The sequence below is a fragment of the Homarus americanus genome, unplaced genomic scaffold, assembly GCF_018991925.1.
Source record: "Homarus americanus isolate GMGI-L3 unplaced genomic scaffold, GMGI_Hamer_2.0 scaffold5359, whole genome shotgun sequence".
Lineage (NCBI taxonomy): Eukaryota > Metazoa > Arthropoda > Malacostraca > Decapoda > Nephropidae > Homarus > Homarus americanus.
In genome coordinates this window covers 1-16,743 of record NW_024752320.1, presented here as the reverse complement: position 1 = coordinate 16,743, position 16,743 = coordinate 1, and the positions used below count along the sequence as shown (strand labels likewise).

At 39.7% G+C, this 16,743-nt stretch overlaps 2 long non-coding RNA genes across 4 annotated transcripts; one reads left to right on the top strand and one right to left on the bottom strand.

Moving 5' to 3' along the window:
- Positions 1-312: 312 nt before the first annotated feature.
- Positions 313-14,357, bottom strand: LOC121855040. Of its 3 annotated transcripts, none has more exons than XR_006086699.1 (6): positions 14,033-14,356; positions 13,336-13,419; positions 13,036-13,089; positions 9,791-9,877; positions 7,919-8,028; positions 313-1,191 (listed from the first exon to the last, which is right to left on the bottom strand). It is a non-coding gene; the product is annotated as an uncharacterized LOC121855040 (long non-coding RNA). The 3 variants fall into 3 exon arrangements; XR_006086700.1 differs by having other exon boundaries at positions 14,042-14,356; XR_006086701.1 differs by lacking the exon at positions 9,791-9,877 and having other exon boundaries at positions 14,033-14,357.
- LOC121855041 lies at positions 5,753-11,133 on the top strand. Its single transcript, XR_006086702.1, has 5 exons — positions 5,753-5,832; positions 8,170-8,257; positions 9,845-9,909; positions 10,446-10,538; positions 11,092-11,133. It is a non-coding gene; the product is annotated as an uncharacterized LOC121855041 (long non-coding RNA).
- Positions 14,358-16,743: the final 2,386 nt, after the last annotated feature.

Below are 16,743 nucleotides of genomic sequence, written 5' to 3'. Positions count from 1 at the left end.
CCCAGAAGAGTAATCTCAAGACACACATTCTTGTACACAATGGTATAAAGGAGTTTAAATGTGAGGAATGTGGGAAACATTTTGCACTAAAGAGTACTCTCAAGACACACATTCTTGGACACAATGGTGTGAAGGAGTTTGAATGTGAGGAATGTGGGAAATGTTTCTCCCAGAAGAGTAATCTCAAGACACACATTCTTGAACACAATGGTGTGAAGGATATTGAATGTAAGGAATGTGGGAAATGTTTCTCCCAGAAGGGTACTCTCAAACGTCATAAACTTGTGCATGAAAAAGAAAAACAGAATTCAATAAATGTTTGAATGACTTTAACAGAAGGTAAATGTGACACATAAACTTGAATACAGTGATATACATCAATATAAAACCACTTGAACAAACTCTATGAATGTACCAGAAATAAAGATAAGTGACAAATGCCACTTTTATAGATATTAAGCACAAGTTATAATTATCTGCTCGTAAGATGTAAATTTCTTCTACCATGGCCTTAGTGTAGACATTTGGTGTTGGTTAAATATCACTCATAATAATAATGTTGTTTACAGTACAGTAGTAAGCAAAGGTTAAACTTATCATCTATGTCTTTAAAATTTCATCTTTACTGGATAAGTTGTGTTGAACATTGATGAACTCTCATTTACTATAATTTGTGCATCAGTAGTTGTGTCAACTGTGTTCGTCTGTCTTTATTTACACGTGACGTAAGTTTTATCACAAGTACGTACATTAACACGGGTAGTAAATCATCTTAGTAAAGTAGTACAGTGATGGTAGACCATTTGTTATAGTCAAGGTGTTGTCATTATCTCACGGAAACTCTTCAATCTCTCTTGAACTTTGTACGTAAAAATTGGATAAGTTATGCTCAACTCTGACGAGATATTTTGATGTTTTATCTTGACTAAAATGGTTGGAAGTTTTGATTCATGTTTTAAATATATTCTTTCATCACTTACAGATATATGGTACCATTGTCTGGTAAATAATGGTTAGGGTTCATATATAGTACCTGGTGTTATGGGGCAGATGAACTTTAACACCTCTTAACTGTATATAATATCATGTTTAATATATTGTTCAGTTAGCATCTTGTACCTTAGTTAGGTAACTCTTCTTGGTTATATATAAATTCATCCTTGGGCAGTCATTTTCTTAAAGTAGCCAATGCTGAAATGTCAAACTCTGGGTTAAAATTTGTTTTTAAATCATGTCAAGCAGAAGACTTGTTGAAATTAGCATATAGTATTAAGATATTTGCTGTTCTTATATACAACTTTTCCTAATAGTACTGGCTTGTGTTTATCTAACAATGGTTTTTTTAAAATGATTGCTACAAGAATGGAATTAATTTTGTGGACATGAATATAGAGTTTTATGTTAATACAGGCTGTCCCCAACTTACAACAGGGATAAGTTCCTGGACCCATAGTTTAGGTTAGGTTAAAGCCCAACAATAATATCCCATATATAAAAAATAATGTAATTAAAGTGATGTTAAACAATATATAATTATAAACTAATGAAAAAATTGGGATTTTAATTAAAAAAATTGCAGTGAATGTGATCCCGTTCATAAGTGCGGGTGATGGTAAGTCGGACGGTCGTAACTCAGGGACTGCCTGTATACACTTTATGTTTGGCCATGATGTGCCACAAACATTAATATCTTACAGAATGACATATAAGTATTTAAACTATTGCTGAATATTTTATTTTAACCCCAATATTGTAGAACATGTGTACAGTAATGGCTGGTCTTCAGATACTGTATGTGGATATCTTGAATTAATATTGCTGTAATTGCCCTAAAATTCATTATGAGTAAAGATGCATTAAAATAATAGGTTTTTGTATTTATGGAATTTAATGAGCAGAAGATTCCATGGCTGGTTTATATTTTGAGTTGAGAGCCAAATGTTAGATTGGTCTGGACGACGCCCGGGGAGGAGCCAAGGTAATATTTATGATAATTTACTGTTTTATGACCGTAATTATTGCTGGAAATGATTCTAGATAGAATATTATTAAATAACATGATGGCAAGGGTTGAAGGTGACTGCCAATAACTCATAGAGACGAGTATTTTATATAAATTTGGGTCACTAGTTCATTACATTGCGTATACAGTAAACTGGAGTCAGTATTTATTGTCCAGATCACTTTCCTGGTGACTGTTTTAGTGTTTGTTCGACCAAGATTCAACATTGTCTTTGTTATATGTGAAGCTTTAACCCTGTACTGTACTGATCTATATTATACAGTACTGTACAGTATTGTATTGTACTGTATGTCAGTTGTAGTATTAATGAGGGACAACTGTACTGTACTGTACTGTACTGTTCTGTACTGTACTGTTCTGTTCTGTTCTGTACTGTTCTGTTCTGTTCTGTACTGTTCTGTACTGTACTGTACTGTACTGTTCTGTTCTGTACTGACCCATATTATACTGTACTGATCCATATTATACTGTACTGTTCTGTACTGTTCTTGAGGGTTAATATTCAGGTTCTATTTTCACACATTTAAGGATGTAGTTTTGGAGTGTGTGGCCATATGTCTGGCCACACACTTCACATCTAGTGTTGTTCACATCTGCCTGAGGGACATACTGCCAGAGTGTGTGGCCATATGTCTGGCCACACACTTCACATTTAGTCTTGTTCACATCTGCCTGAGGGACATACTGCCAGAGTGTGTGGCCATATGTCTGGCCACACACTACATATAGTGTTGTTCACATCTGCTTGAGGAACATACTGCCAGAGGTACTTATATCCTAACCTTAGTCTATCAGTTACAACATCTTATAATGTAGTGATGTTGTTACTTGCTCCATATACTTGTTTCACTTGATACACCTCATCATGGTAAACTATGGATCGACTAATGCCTGTTAGCTCTCATCTGCTGCATTCATAAGAACACTGAACAAAGTGGCACTTTAAGCTAAGGTTTCTTTGCTCATAATGAATTTCAGATCAATTACATCAATATTAAGGGAGATATGTAGACTTTACCCTTCAATTTATAGAAATAAATGTAGCTGTAACGCCATTATTAATGGTACATCTGATGTACAGTACAGTACAGATGTCTATCATTAATACTACAACTGATGTACAGTACAGATGTCTCATTAATGCAACAACTGATGTACAGTACAGTATAGCACAGTACAGAATAGTACAGTATAGCACAGTACAGAATAGTACAGTATAGCACAGTACAGAATAGTACAGTATAGCACAGTACAGAATAGTACAGTACAGATGTCCATCATTAATACTACAACTGATGTGCAATACAGATGTCTCATTAATGCTACAATTGATGTACAGTACAGTATAGATGTCCCTCATTAATGTTACAACTGATGTACAGTATAGCACAGTACACTACAGTATAGTACAGTTCAGTACAGAACAGTACAGTACAGTACAGTACAGCACAACACAGTACAAAACAGTACAGTACAGAAAAGTACGGTACAGTTCAGTACAGAACAGTACAGTATAGATGTCCCTCATTAATGTTACAACTGATGTACAGTATAGCACAGTACAGTACAACACAACACAGTACAAAACAGTTCAGAACAGTACTGTATAGTACAGTACAGTACACTACAGTATAGTACAGTTCAGAACAGAACAGTACAGTACAGTACAGTACAACACAGTACAAAACAGTACAGTACAGAAAAGTACGGTACAGTTCAGTACAGAACAGTACAGTACAGATGTCCCTCATTAATGTTACAACTGATGTACAGTACAGTATAGTACAGTTCAGTACAGTACAGATGTCCCTCATTAATGTTACAACTGATGTACAGTACAGTATAGTACAGTTCAGTACAGTACAGTTCAGAACAGTACAGTAGAGAACAGTACAGTGCAGTATAGTACAGTTCTGTACAGAACAGTACAGATGTCCCTCATTAATGGTACAACTGATGTACAGTACAGTACAGATGTCCCTCATTAATGGTACAACTGATGTACAGTACAGTACAAATGTCCCTCATTAATGGTACAACTGATGTACAGTACAGTACAGTACAGATGTCCCTCATTAATGGTACAACTGATGTACAGTACAGTACAGTACAGATGTCCGTCATTAATGGTACAACTGATGTACAGTACAGTACAAATGTCCCTCATTAATGTTACAACTGATGTACAGTACAGTACAGTACAGATGTCTCTCATTAATGTTACAACTGATGTACAGTACAGTACAGTACAGTACAGATGTCTCTCATTAATGTTACAACTGATGTACAGTACAGTACAGTACAGATGTCCCTCATTAATGTTACAACTGATGTTAATAAATGTAGCTTTAACAGGGTGAGTTAAAAGTCAGTTATAATAGGAGAAAGTTATTTATTTCCTTGTTTACAACGACTGATTTAACTGAGAACTATTTACGTGAATGTGTTGTGATGTAGTCACTGAAGAGCGGCGACGTACAGTACAGTGTGTGTAAAAAAAGAAAAGTTTCCACTGAGAAGGTATATTAATACACCCTGTACCTGGACCCTAGTGGCAGGAATGTGGACTGAGGACCACCATATGTACGGTAATAACACAGTAAATATAGTTTATACCTTTAGAATAACTCAAGAGGCACTAGAGTGTGAAGTAACAAGACGATCTGTGACCAAGAGGAGAGAGTAAAATAAACTTAACAAGACTTAACATAGTTTCCCTTACCAAAGTGACTCTCTCTTAAATATTAAATCCTTATACAATTTATTTAAATAATTGAGTGAACAATTGGTAAATTTTTATTTATTTTTAACTAGTAATTAGGAAATACAAAATAAACTAAATAAATAAATAAAAAAAGAAATATATGCAGAAATAAAGGAGAAATAACAAAAATATCCAATATTACCAAAACTATAATAAAAACCCACAATAAAAACTAGAAACAAAAAAGATGGGGATCATCCTTCTAGTGACACAAGGGTCATGGAGGGACTCCCCTAACATATAAAGGCCCAAGAAAACATGAAATAGAATAACTTGGCCTGACTGAGACCGGCCTGGTACTGCACCCTCAGAGCTAATGGTTCATCTCTATATCACCAACCAACCTAACTACTTCAATACTGTTGTCGACAGTGAAGGACAGACCAAGACTGTCAAGATATAAACAAATTTAATAGAAAAATTATCTATGAGGTCAATATTTAATATATTGGCTGCGACTGAACACTGATTAAATATAATAGTTACCCCTGCTCCGTCTTGTGTGATTAAATATAATAGTTACCCCTCCATTTTGTGATTAAATATAATAGTTACCCCTCCATTTTGTGATTAAATATAATAGTTACCCCTCCATTTTGTGATTAAATATAATAGTTACCCCTCCATTTTGTGATTAAATATAATAGTTACTCCTGCTCCGTTTTCTATGATTAAATATCTGCTCCGTTTTCTGTGATTAAATATAATAGTTACTCCAAAAACTGCCGCTCACAGAGCCGTTTTGCTTTGTTTTTGCTTTTCTTTTCCTTCTGGGACACTGTTTTCGTTGTATTATTCCCTTAAAGTTAATGAAAAGTTAAATCGGGCCACAAATTTGACGTTTTTACGTATTTTAACGTATATACAAGTTCGAAGCTTCAAATGCTTCAATGAAGCAAAAAAATGATTCAATGAAGCAAAAAAAATGGTTCAGTGAAGCTTGGTGACGTCACTGTGAACCTTGACATATAAGGCCTCGACTAACTGGCCTTCGTCCCTTTCCTCACCGACCACTCGCCACTCACTGACTGCAGCTGACAGGCAGGTAAGCGCCGCTCCTCTAGTCTCCTTTATATACGTGTACATTTTTTGCCCGACTGCCTACAGTCCAAATGGCCAAGAGAAATGGTTATTCTTTTGGGTAGTGTTTAATATACTTAATTATGGCGTAATAAATGCTGATTTAAGTCAAAAACTTGCCGGCCGGTTGTTACAGTTCAATTGCCTCATAGGGTCGTTTCACTGGGCTCTAAGGCCCATGGTACCTACTGTGCAGCTTAAACAAATACATTAGTATTATATTAAGTGGCTCTCTAACGTCTAACCAGTAATTTCTTAATGTTTTAGTCAAATATACCGCCAAATGAGTCATGACAAACGAGCCTAAACTATGAGCCGGTAGTGAGTAACGAGCGTAAACCGTTCATCAGTATTTAGGTAATAATTAACCAGTAAGTGAGTACAATGACCAGATTGGGTTAGATTACGTTTTATTTATTTTTTATTTCTTGCTTCGAAGCCCAACACACTTATGGGGGAGCCGGGTGGTCATAACTCAACAACTGCGCAGTTCATCACCACCACTGTATTCACCATTGACAACTGCGCCGCATTCACTAGATTTAACACAAATAGAAGTATCAATTTTAGTTACGATTTCTGGGAGTTGAAACAATTTATTACGGGTTCTAGCCGGGCGGGGTGAGGCGAGGGAGGGAGGGAGGGAGCCGGGCGGGGTGAGGCGAGGGAGGGAGCCGGGCGGGGTGAGGCGAGGTAGGGAGGGAGCCGGGCAGGATGAAGACGAGGGAGGAGCCGGGCGGGGGATGTGAGGAGCGAGGTGGGGGCAGGGGTGAGGCAGGGCCCGAGGGAGGAGTGGGGAGCCGGGGCGGGGGTGGGGCGGAGTGGGGAGCCAGGCAGAAGGTGGGGGCGGGAGTGGGGGCCGGGCAGAGGGGTGAGGGCGGAGTGGGGCCGGGCCGGGGTGGGGCAGGCCAGGGGGCCGGGCAGGGGGTGAGGAGCGAGGTGGGAGCCGGGCAGGGGTGAGGAGCAGGGTGGGGAGCCGGGCGGGGTTGAGGTGAGGTGAGGAGCCGGGCAGGGGTGAGACGGAGTGAGGGAGCCAGGCGGGGTGAGGCAGGTGGGGAGCCGGGCGGGGGTGGAGCAGGTGGGGCCGGGCGGGGTGAGGCAGGTGGGAGCCGGGCGGGGGGTGTGAGGCAGGTGGGGAGCCGGGCAGGGGTGAGGCAGGGTGGGGAGCCAGGCAGAGATTGAGGCAGGTGGGGGGGCCGGGCGGGGTCAGGCAGGTGGGGGCCGGGCGGGGTGGGGAGGCAGTGGGGGCCGGGCCGGGGGTGGGCAGGGTGGGGAGCCGGGCCGGGGTGAGACGGAGTGGGGAGCCGGGCAGGGGTGAGGCAGGTGGGGCCGGGCGGGGTGAGACGGGTGGGGAGCCGGGCGGGGGTGAGGCGGGAGTGGGGGTGGGCAGGGGCAGGGCAGGGGCGAGGCAAGGCAAAGACAAGGCGGGGAGGAGCCAGGGCAGGGTGAGACCAGGCAGGGCAAGACGAGACGGGGAGCCAGACGGAGGAGGGAGGGCAGGGAGCCTTGGGGCAGGGCCCAGGGGCGGGGCGGGGCGGGGTAGGGAACCGGATGAGGTGAGGTAGTGAGCCGGGCGGGGCTGGGCTGGGCTAGGCTAGGCTAGGCTAGGCTAGAGGGCGAGACGTTTCAGAATACAGTATATATTAAATCCCGTAACATTAAGGTTCTTGGTAATTTTTTAAAAGTGGACAACCATGGATTTTACAACCGGAAAAACCCATTGGTCAACAACCAAAAAGCACCATAACTAACCTAACAACGTAACGTAACGTAACCTGGAGGTTCCTTGGTTGTCTCCTGGTGACAAAAGGTCCATTTGTATGTTCACACAACAATTAGAAAGTAAAACAAAATAATATTAGCGTATTTGTGTTTAGATCGGTTATGACCTCCATTTCCGTCGGAAATTGGTCGTTTTTTATAGATTTTTTTGGTGGTGTTTCCCGAAAAAAATATTGGCTCAGCGAATGAAAAAAAAAAAACCTATAAAAACATAAACCGGACCTAATCTAACCGACTCTCACCATATGTTGGAATCCCTTATTTCTTACCTTATTGACCTGGTTCTCGTTGGAGTTACCACATGTGTTGGTCTTGACGACACTTACATTCGTTCTTGCATTAATGACACTTTACGGAGGTCGGGACAACACCATGAGATCTAAAAATGCTATAGTTTTAGTGTGGAGGTAATGGTTTATGTAAACAGTTGGGGACAGTGAGTACACGTGGTGTAGTGGTAGATGGAAGTTGCAAGTTTAATTTTCATTCTACGTAAATTACAACTTTAAGCATGTTGCAGGTGACAGCTGGTGTACTTGAAGGCCAATGGAGAAGTGAGAGAACCTTGAGCAAGACTTAACACCCAGCATGTTACTTCAGCCTCATCAGTTAAGTTACTTATATATTATCTTAGCTATTATGGTCAGCCCATAAACCACTCAACACTGTGCTCCTACACTGGGCAGTGGAGGGTGTGTGTGTGGGACCTGGCTGACTGTGCATGTTGGAGGGCTCTGGAGGACTGTGTGTGTGTGTGTGTTGGAGGACTGTGTGTGTGTGTGTGTTGGAGGACTGTGTGTGTGTTGGAGGACTGTGTGTGTTTTGGAGGACTGTGTGTGTGTTTTGGAGGACTGTGTGTGTGTGTGTTGGAGGACTGTGTGTATGTGTGTGTTTTGGAGGACTGTGTGTGTGTTGGAGGACTGTGTGTGTGTGTTTGGAGAACCTGTGTGTGTGTGTGTTGAGGACTGTGTGTGTGTGTGTTTTGGAGGACTGTGTGTGTGTGTGTGTTGGAGGACTGTGTGTGTGTGTGCTGGAGGACTGTGTGTGTGTGTGTTGGAGGACTGTGTGTGTGTGTGTTGGAGGACTGTGTGTGTGTGTGTGTTGGAGGACTGTGTGTGTGTGTGTGTTTTAGAGGACTGTGTGTGTGTGTGTTTTGGGAGGACTGTGTGTGTGTGTGTTTTTTGGGAGGACTGTGTGTGTGTGTGTTTTGGAGGACTGTGTGTGTGTGTGTTTTGGAGGACTGTGTGTGTGTGTGTTTTGGAGGACTGTGTGTGTGTGTGTGTGTGTGTGTGTGTTGGAGGACTGTGTGTGTGTTGGAGGACTGTGTGTGTGTGTTGGAGGACTGTGTGTGTGTTGGAGGACTGTGTGTGTGTTGGAGGACTGTGTGTGTGTGTTGGAGGACTGTGTGTGTGTTGGAGGGCTCGGTATTATTGCAGTTTCGGCCAGTACACACCTGACTTTTAACCATCCCCATAGATCTCCTTATTGGAGTATTTCTAACACCATTTTAACCAGGGAGCAAAGAATGTCAGAAAGGAGTTTTAAAGGTTTCCATGCTTTTTTTTTGGGAGGGGGGGGGGGGATATAATTCTAAAGAGGGTGCTTTCCCCTGGAAATAAAGGCCACATTCCATTGAATCGACCCAAAATACAAAGGATAAAAGAATTTCTAAACTACGAGGGCATATTCGACGAAACTGCAATTTTACAACGGGCTCTGGAGAGCTGTGTGGACTGTCTAGATAAACTGAGCTGGGAGTCAAATTAAGATTAGCTGTAGAGATTTGGGAAAGCTTAATAAAGTGCTATAAAAATGTACAGGACTAAATGCCAATTAGTTACAGTATTAGTGAGCATTAGTAGTAGTAATGTGATTAATAGTAAGTAAAGCTGGTTGTTAGTAGGTGGGTTTTAACTAACAAATTAACTAACCTAATCAGCCTAACATAGATTAAATGTAACTAATCTAGACTAACCCAAATTAATATTAAGTTACCTATTATATAGTTTATATATTGGATAACAAATATATTAAAGAATGTAACTTAAAATTTGCCACATGTTAACTGATCATGAATTCAGAAAGTTAAGCTAGAAAAAATTTCACTTGTTTAAATTATTAAAAATCAATAGCTTGCGTACTTTGCAGTTTCCTTTTCAAAATCTAATCGTGTACTGTACTGACTTTCTCCTCAGGTTAAGCTGGCCAGAAGTAACATCATACTGAACCTAAGGAGAAATAACTTAAAATGCCAGAACAGGTAAAGTCAACTTACTGAGTTTTATTTAGGCAAGGGAAGCTTGTGGGACTTGTGAAATCATTAAACATTGTGTGGGTGTGGCTTGTTGTAATTAGGGTGGGGGGGACAATATGGCTTGTGTATTGGCATATGGGGTGAGCAGGTGTGTTGGTAAAGTTTTTCATTCAAGCTAAATGTGACCAAGTTGTCAAGGGGAATACCTAAGGGGGCTTGAGGGGTGGGAGGAAGGGAGGGAGGATTCAGTAAGTGAACAGTGGTAAACTGTTGTGTATGAAGCAGTGTGGAGAGATTTAGTAGTGTAGCAGTATTGGTGATGAAGGCTTGTTATGATTGGCTATACTATTGTTGTGGTAAATGTTAGTTGTTGAGGTATCAAGAAAACTAAAACACTAATGCAACTTAAAATAAGATCTTTTGTAGATAAGGTATTTAAATAAACAATTGGGGACAGTATAAGTACATGTAGTCTGGTGGTAGATGGAAATTGTATGTTTAATCTTCATTGTACATAAATTACAACTTTAAACATGTTGCAGGTGACAGCTGACGTACGTGAATGCCAATGTAGAGGAAGTGACCGACACCTTGAGCAAGATGTAACACCCATCATGTTACTTCAGCCTTCTTAGGTAAATTACTTAGGTATCTTAGTATGGCCATCCCCAAAAACTACTGGAAGTAAGACTCGAGAGAAGGGACTTACTTTGTGTGAAGGGTTGGAAAGGAGGAGCATTGGGCGGTGCAGGGGCGCTCGTACAGTGCAGGGGCGCTCGTACAATGGGGGGGGGGCCGCCTCGTACAGTGGGGGTGGGTGCCTCGTACAGTGGGGGTGGGGGCCTCGTATAGTGGACGGGCGCTCGTACAGTGGGGGCGCTCATGCATGGATGGTGGTGTGCTCAAGCAATGGTGAATGGAGTGCATGTTAAAAATGCGATGCAAAACATAGCATGCACTATGAAGGCATGTGGGGGATGATGCCTAGATGAAGACTGCTGCAGCCAAAAGTGAGAAGGACAATGCTCCTGTGTAAGGTGATATAGGAGGGTGTTTGAGTGTATGGATATATCACATATATATAAGAATGCAAGTTTAGATTCCAAGAAATTCTGGAGTAAATGTTGTGTATTGGTAGTAATACATTAAGGCTAATTAAGATTGATCTAAATCCAAACCATGTTGCAGGTGGTTGGTGTACAAGATAGATGGATCAGACACAACAAGGTGACCAAGACTGTCTAGCATCCCACACCTTGATGACTACCACCTTACTAAGAAAGAACAGAATTGGTGTTCTGTACACTACTGTAAGAATAGTGTACTGCAATGTAAAAGTTAAGTATTACTGAAACCTTTTTTATATAATTTAGCAAAACTTGATATATTACTTAAAATAGTGCATTTAAGAACATACAGTACAAGTTAACCTCAATATTGTGTATTGGTTGTGATATAAAATAGCTTAATTAATTCAGATGTAGAGTATCTAAAAACAAATATAATCATGTTGCAGGTGGTTGGTGTACAAGATAGATGGACCAGACACAACAAGGTGACCACTACTGTCTAGCATCCCACACCTTGAGGACTACCACCTTACTAAGAAAGAACAGAATTGGTGTTCTGTACACTACTGTTAAGAATAGTGTACTGTAATGTAAAAGTTAAGTATTACTGAAACCTTTTTTATATAATTTAGCAAAACTTGATATATTACTTAAAATAGTGCATTTAAGAACATACAGTACAAGTTAACCTCAATATTGTGTATTGGTTGTGATATAAAATAGCTTAATTAATTCAGATGTAGAGTATCTAAAAACAAATATAATCATGTTGCAGGTGGTTGGTGTACAAGATAGATGGACCAGACACAACAAGGTGACCACTACTGTCTAGCATCCCACACCTTGATACTACCACCTTACTAAGAAAGAACAGAATTGGTGTTCTGTACACTACTGTAAGAATAGTGTACTGTGAAAGTTAAGTATTATGGAAATATTTTTGTTATAATTTAGCCAAACTTGAGAAAATACTTAAAGTACTGTACTAATGCATTCAAGACTGTAGGAGTGAACCTTGATTAAAGCCACACAAAGTATTAAAAATAGCAAGATACATTATGTACAGTAGCATTATTAACTACAGTGGTAGTCACAGTTTTGTTGTGGTTGCAAAAAATTTCCATTTTATAATACTGTATATTTTTCGTCCACAGGTGAAGTATCAGCAAGGTGTACAACGAGATACACGGACATCAATCAAACGGATTGTGAGAGGTTTGAATATCTCGCATGGATCCATTTCTCTTAGTGGTTTGTAAAATTAAGTGTAATATGTAATTGTTGTTCAGTGTGAGAAGGCCTCTGGTGGCTTGTTGAGGGATGGCGTTTGTACCGGGGGAGGCGTTTGTACCAGGGGGAGGCGTTTGTACCGGGGGAGGCGTTTGTACCGGGGGAGGCGTTTGTACCGGGGGAGGCGTTTGTACCGGGGGAGGCGTTTGTACCGGGGGAGGCGTTTGTAGTGGTAGAGGCATTTGTAGTGGTAGAGGCACTTGCACTGGGAGGTGTTTGTAATGGTTTGTACTCCTACAATGTCTGTGTATAACAAAATAAATAAATAAATACATAAATATTGAATGAACTTTACGTTTCATATTCCGAAGTTGAATGATAATGATCTAAATAAACCACAGGTACAGTAGAACTGTAAACTATACCTGAAACATGAACTAAAGTGATCAACTTGGATACACCCACATGATGGCTTCTGGGTAACTTAGAACATGATATATACATTAATTACATATAATTATCACCAATTGACATCAAAGTGCCATTCATTGTACGTACAACTGTTACAAACTAATGCCCATGTGATGCCCTATTGGGTACATGTAATCAAAACTACTAGATACCCACAGATGGCACAAATAATGCATTTAAGTCAGACGCCTCGGACAAAGGATTTTGACAACCTTACGGAGATAATGGACGTCTCGCGTTCATTTTGAAATTCATCGGCCATGACCGTAAGGAACATTTTTGATTGCATACATACTATTAATTTGAAAGTATTGTATATATACAGTAAATGAAAGTAAAGTACAGTAAGAATTTTACTTACTAAATGTTGACAATCTGGACACTGCACACCAATTGCTGAATGGAAGTGTTTTACCTGAAAATATAGAAGAAAAAAATCTTGTAAAATTGTAATAAACAACTTATGAACCCCCCCTCCCCCCACCCCGCCCCCTAAAGACTTGGTAACTTGGATAAATTTAGAAATATATCTGTACTGTGCCTGGCCAAAATTATTCACAAAGTACAAGACTTCCATTATTATCTAAAGCTAAATTTTGTGTAGGACCAAAACCTGACAAGATACTTTATAAAACCTTAAGGTCTAGTGAAATAAACTCACCTTATGTGGAGTCTGCAATATAAAGGTTGAATTGAGAAATCCACAACCGCTGGTAATGTGACGGCCTCACCATCACTGATGTATCTGCCGAGAAATAATAATGGTAGTGGTACTGTAATGTGATTTCTTGGGACACGGGAGAAAGATATCTAGTGATGTTGCCAATCATTACAAGTTTTCTCTGATTTTCTTCTGTGCTAATATTTGGTAATGTAGGTTTAAGAACATAAGACTGCAGGAATAGCCAGTAAATTGATATATAATGTACCTAGATAGTGCAGGTATAAAACCAGGCTATATGACCAAGGATATTTTGTATTTCTGTATCAGCTTCTGGACTGTTATTGTATATTGCAATAAATGTGTAGTGTATACATATGAAAATAAAAAATATACTGTATATTCAATTCTTTATTTTGTATTACCTATCTACAAAGATATAAAAACATAGTACACAATGTACAGTACATATGTAATTTTTTTCTATGTTGCTGACAGAACATATTACCTTTTTCAGAACAATTTATAATGTAAGTTTGTTAGGTGGCGATGGTAGATACAACACTGCAGTAGCCCTCCTCCTTTATCCGGGCTTGGGACCGGCATGTTCGACTGAACAAGGCGGAGTTACTACTGTGTATTCTACGTCTAACTACGGTGCTGTTAGTGCTATCAACTATAACTTGAAAAACTTTACCTTTATTACCTGCAAGAAGCACCTTGTAGTAGGTCCAGTCAGCCACACAAACAAACCTGGAATACAAAAAACTTTAAAACATAACATTCATAAATACTTGCATATAGACATTATATATTGTCATAAGTACTTTACCTGTTTGGAGGAGTTCTCGACCAGCCACACGTTCACTTCAGTCAGACGTTCACCTCGGAGGCGCACAATCTGAAAGAAATGAGAAAACCTTAGTCCCATCCACACACATTAAAGGTGGGAGGTTGGGTGTGTGAGAGAGTGAGGGTGTGTGTGTATGGGAGGACCTCCCACACACACCCTCACTCCCATCCATACACTCACCCTCTCTCACACCTTTCCTTATACCCAACACTCCCTCCCAAACACCCCACCCACCCTCCCTCCCTCCCTCCCACCCAACCCTCCTCCTACACCACCTCCCCTCCAACCCAACTCACATACCTACCCATCCCAACTCCCTTCCCATCCACCCAACCTTTTGGGTGTGTGGATGGGAGGTAGTGTTTGTGGATGGGAGGATGTGGATGGGAGGAAGAGGATGTGCATGGGAGGAAGAGGGTGTGGATGGGAGGAAGAGGGAGTGGTTAGGAGGAAGTGTGTGTGGTTGGGAAGAAGGGTGTGGTGTGCCATGCCCTCCTCCATGCAAACACAGCATCGAAAAATATTCTGAAGAAAATTGGTTTGTATTGGTGTAATATTGTATTGTGAGGACTCATTTGTGTTTTAGTATGAATGATAAGTGTGCAGGGATTATGGTGGTGTAAGAGAGAGAGAGCCTTATAATAGTTGTGAGGACATATTGGACAAGGTAAGAGACTTGCTGTGTGGGTGTTGGTCTGCTGGCAGGAGCAACAGGTAGGCACGGCTTATAGCACTATTTTACCCTCACTTATATATCATATTATTGTATGTCAATAATTATTATTTACCAATGGTTTTACTGTATCAATTATAAATATAATATAATATCTCTAAGGTTGTTGTGGCCCCATATTATTGTAACACAGTAGAGATAGGAACACGTAAAGGAAGATAGAACATGATTAAATTAACCAACAGCTCAACGTTTAACAGTTTAGGTATAGACTAAAAAATGTTTATCTAACCTAACCCAATTCAACCTACATCATTATATGTCCATAAGAGAAGTGGGACATCTTGGAGTATCACAAGGGAGATAATGATTAAGCATTAATGACTAGTGTAATAATGCCCACAGCCATCCTGTCCACAATCCCATTAAAATCATAGACAATCTCCGCAGCTAACGGTCAAATACCCTTTGGATATTTGGCCAGCCAGCACAGTCAAATAACACCTTCATAACTTGTACTGGGTAGTGGTGGTGGAGTCCCTTAGTACCAGAGTACTGTGTTTATATTTGATTCATATTATCCACAGTTGTTCTGTGGATGATGTAGTATTAATGGTAAAATTTCACTTGTTACCACCAAGCATTTGAAAGTTGAAATTATGCTTGATGGATGTAAAATGTTATATAGATTTGATTCTATTGTTTGAAATTTTTTGGTACAAATTTATAAATTAAAAAGTTTTGATTTTAGGGGAAAATTTGACATTTCCTACGAACATATAGGACAAGAGTGTACAGTGTATGTAATTAATTTGCATTAGTATATAAGTATACTGTATTGATTGCACCAGTATAGAATATATAACCTAATCTAAACCATACTAGCCTAACAGATGGACTATGCCAAGATCTGATTGGTTAACAAACCAGCAACTAAAATGTAAAATATCTCACTTATACAGAACTTAATTTGTGACAGAAATGCCATAGAAGAAAAGTGTTTTAGAATGATCAAAACTACTGATTGCTACCATAAAATTATCAACAAATTTTGGGTGGCAACAAATGACATAATATCATATTAACTAATAAAAATTAACACAACTTTTTATTTTAATTATAAATACCAGTATTTTTTTATATCTTCTCTATGAACATAAATCACCTGTAATGGGCAGGACATGAAAGATGACGGAGAGTACGGGGTAAAACACGGTGAAGAACTGATCATGTGACACTAAAATGATGTCTCCACGCTCTTTGACACAGAGAAATTAACTATTTACTGTAAACAATCTACCAAAAAATATGACGTGGCAGCCTGTGTTGTTGTCCGCTCTTAAACCAATAAACACTGACTCCGGTAATACTGTACTTAACTTGTCAATAAATGACAGACCCTCACATTGGTGGTTTTATTACCATGTACCGGTATATAAAATTGATTGTGTTTTTTTTCTTTTAGGCTTTACTATCCAGATTCATGAGTCTATTATCTCCACAAATCCCTTATTTATTTCTTCGTTTGGTTAAGTAGGATCTTAAACCTATTCTATGCACATTATAAATTATGAGAATTATATTGTTGGAATCAAATCCCATAATAATGAGTTTAAATACATTTCCAATTTCTTTTGAGTAATATTGGTTAATGAGTGAAACTTATGTTCTTATATTTCATTTTCCCTCCCTAGTTATGACTTCTTGTTGGCGTTGCTGTTCATCAAATCGTAAATTATCTGCAAGACCCATTGTCAGATTTATAGCCGAGTGATGGGGCCTGTTCAACGACCAAGAGGGCCAAGATTATTTATTAACGATTGCCATATATGATATTATTAGTTGTAATTTCTATAATGAAACTATTTGGAAATAAAACCAA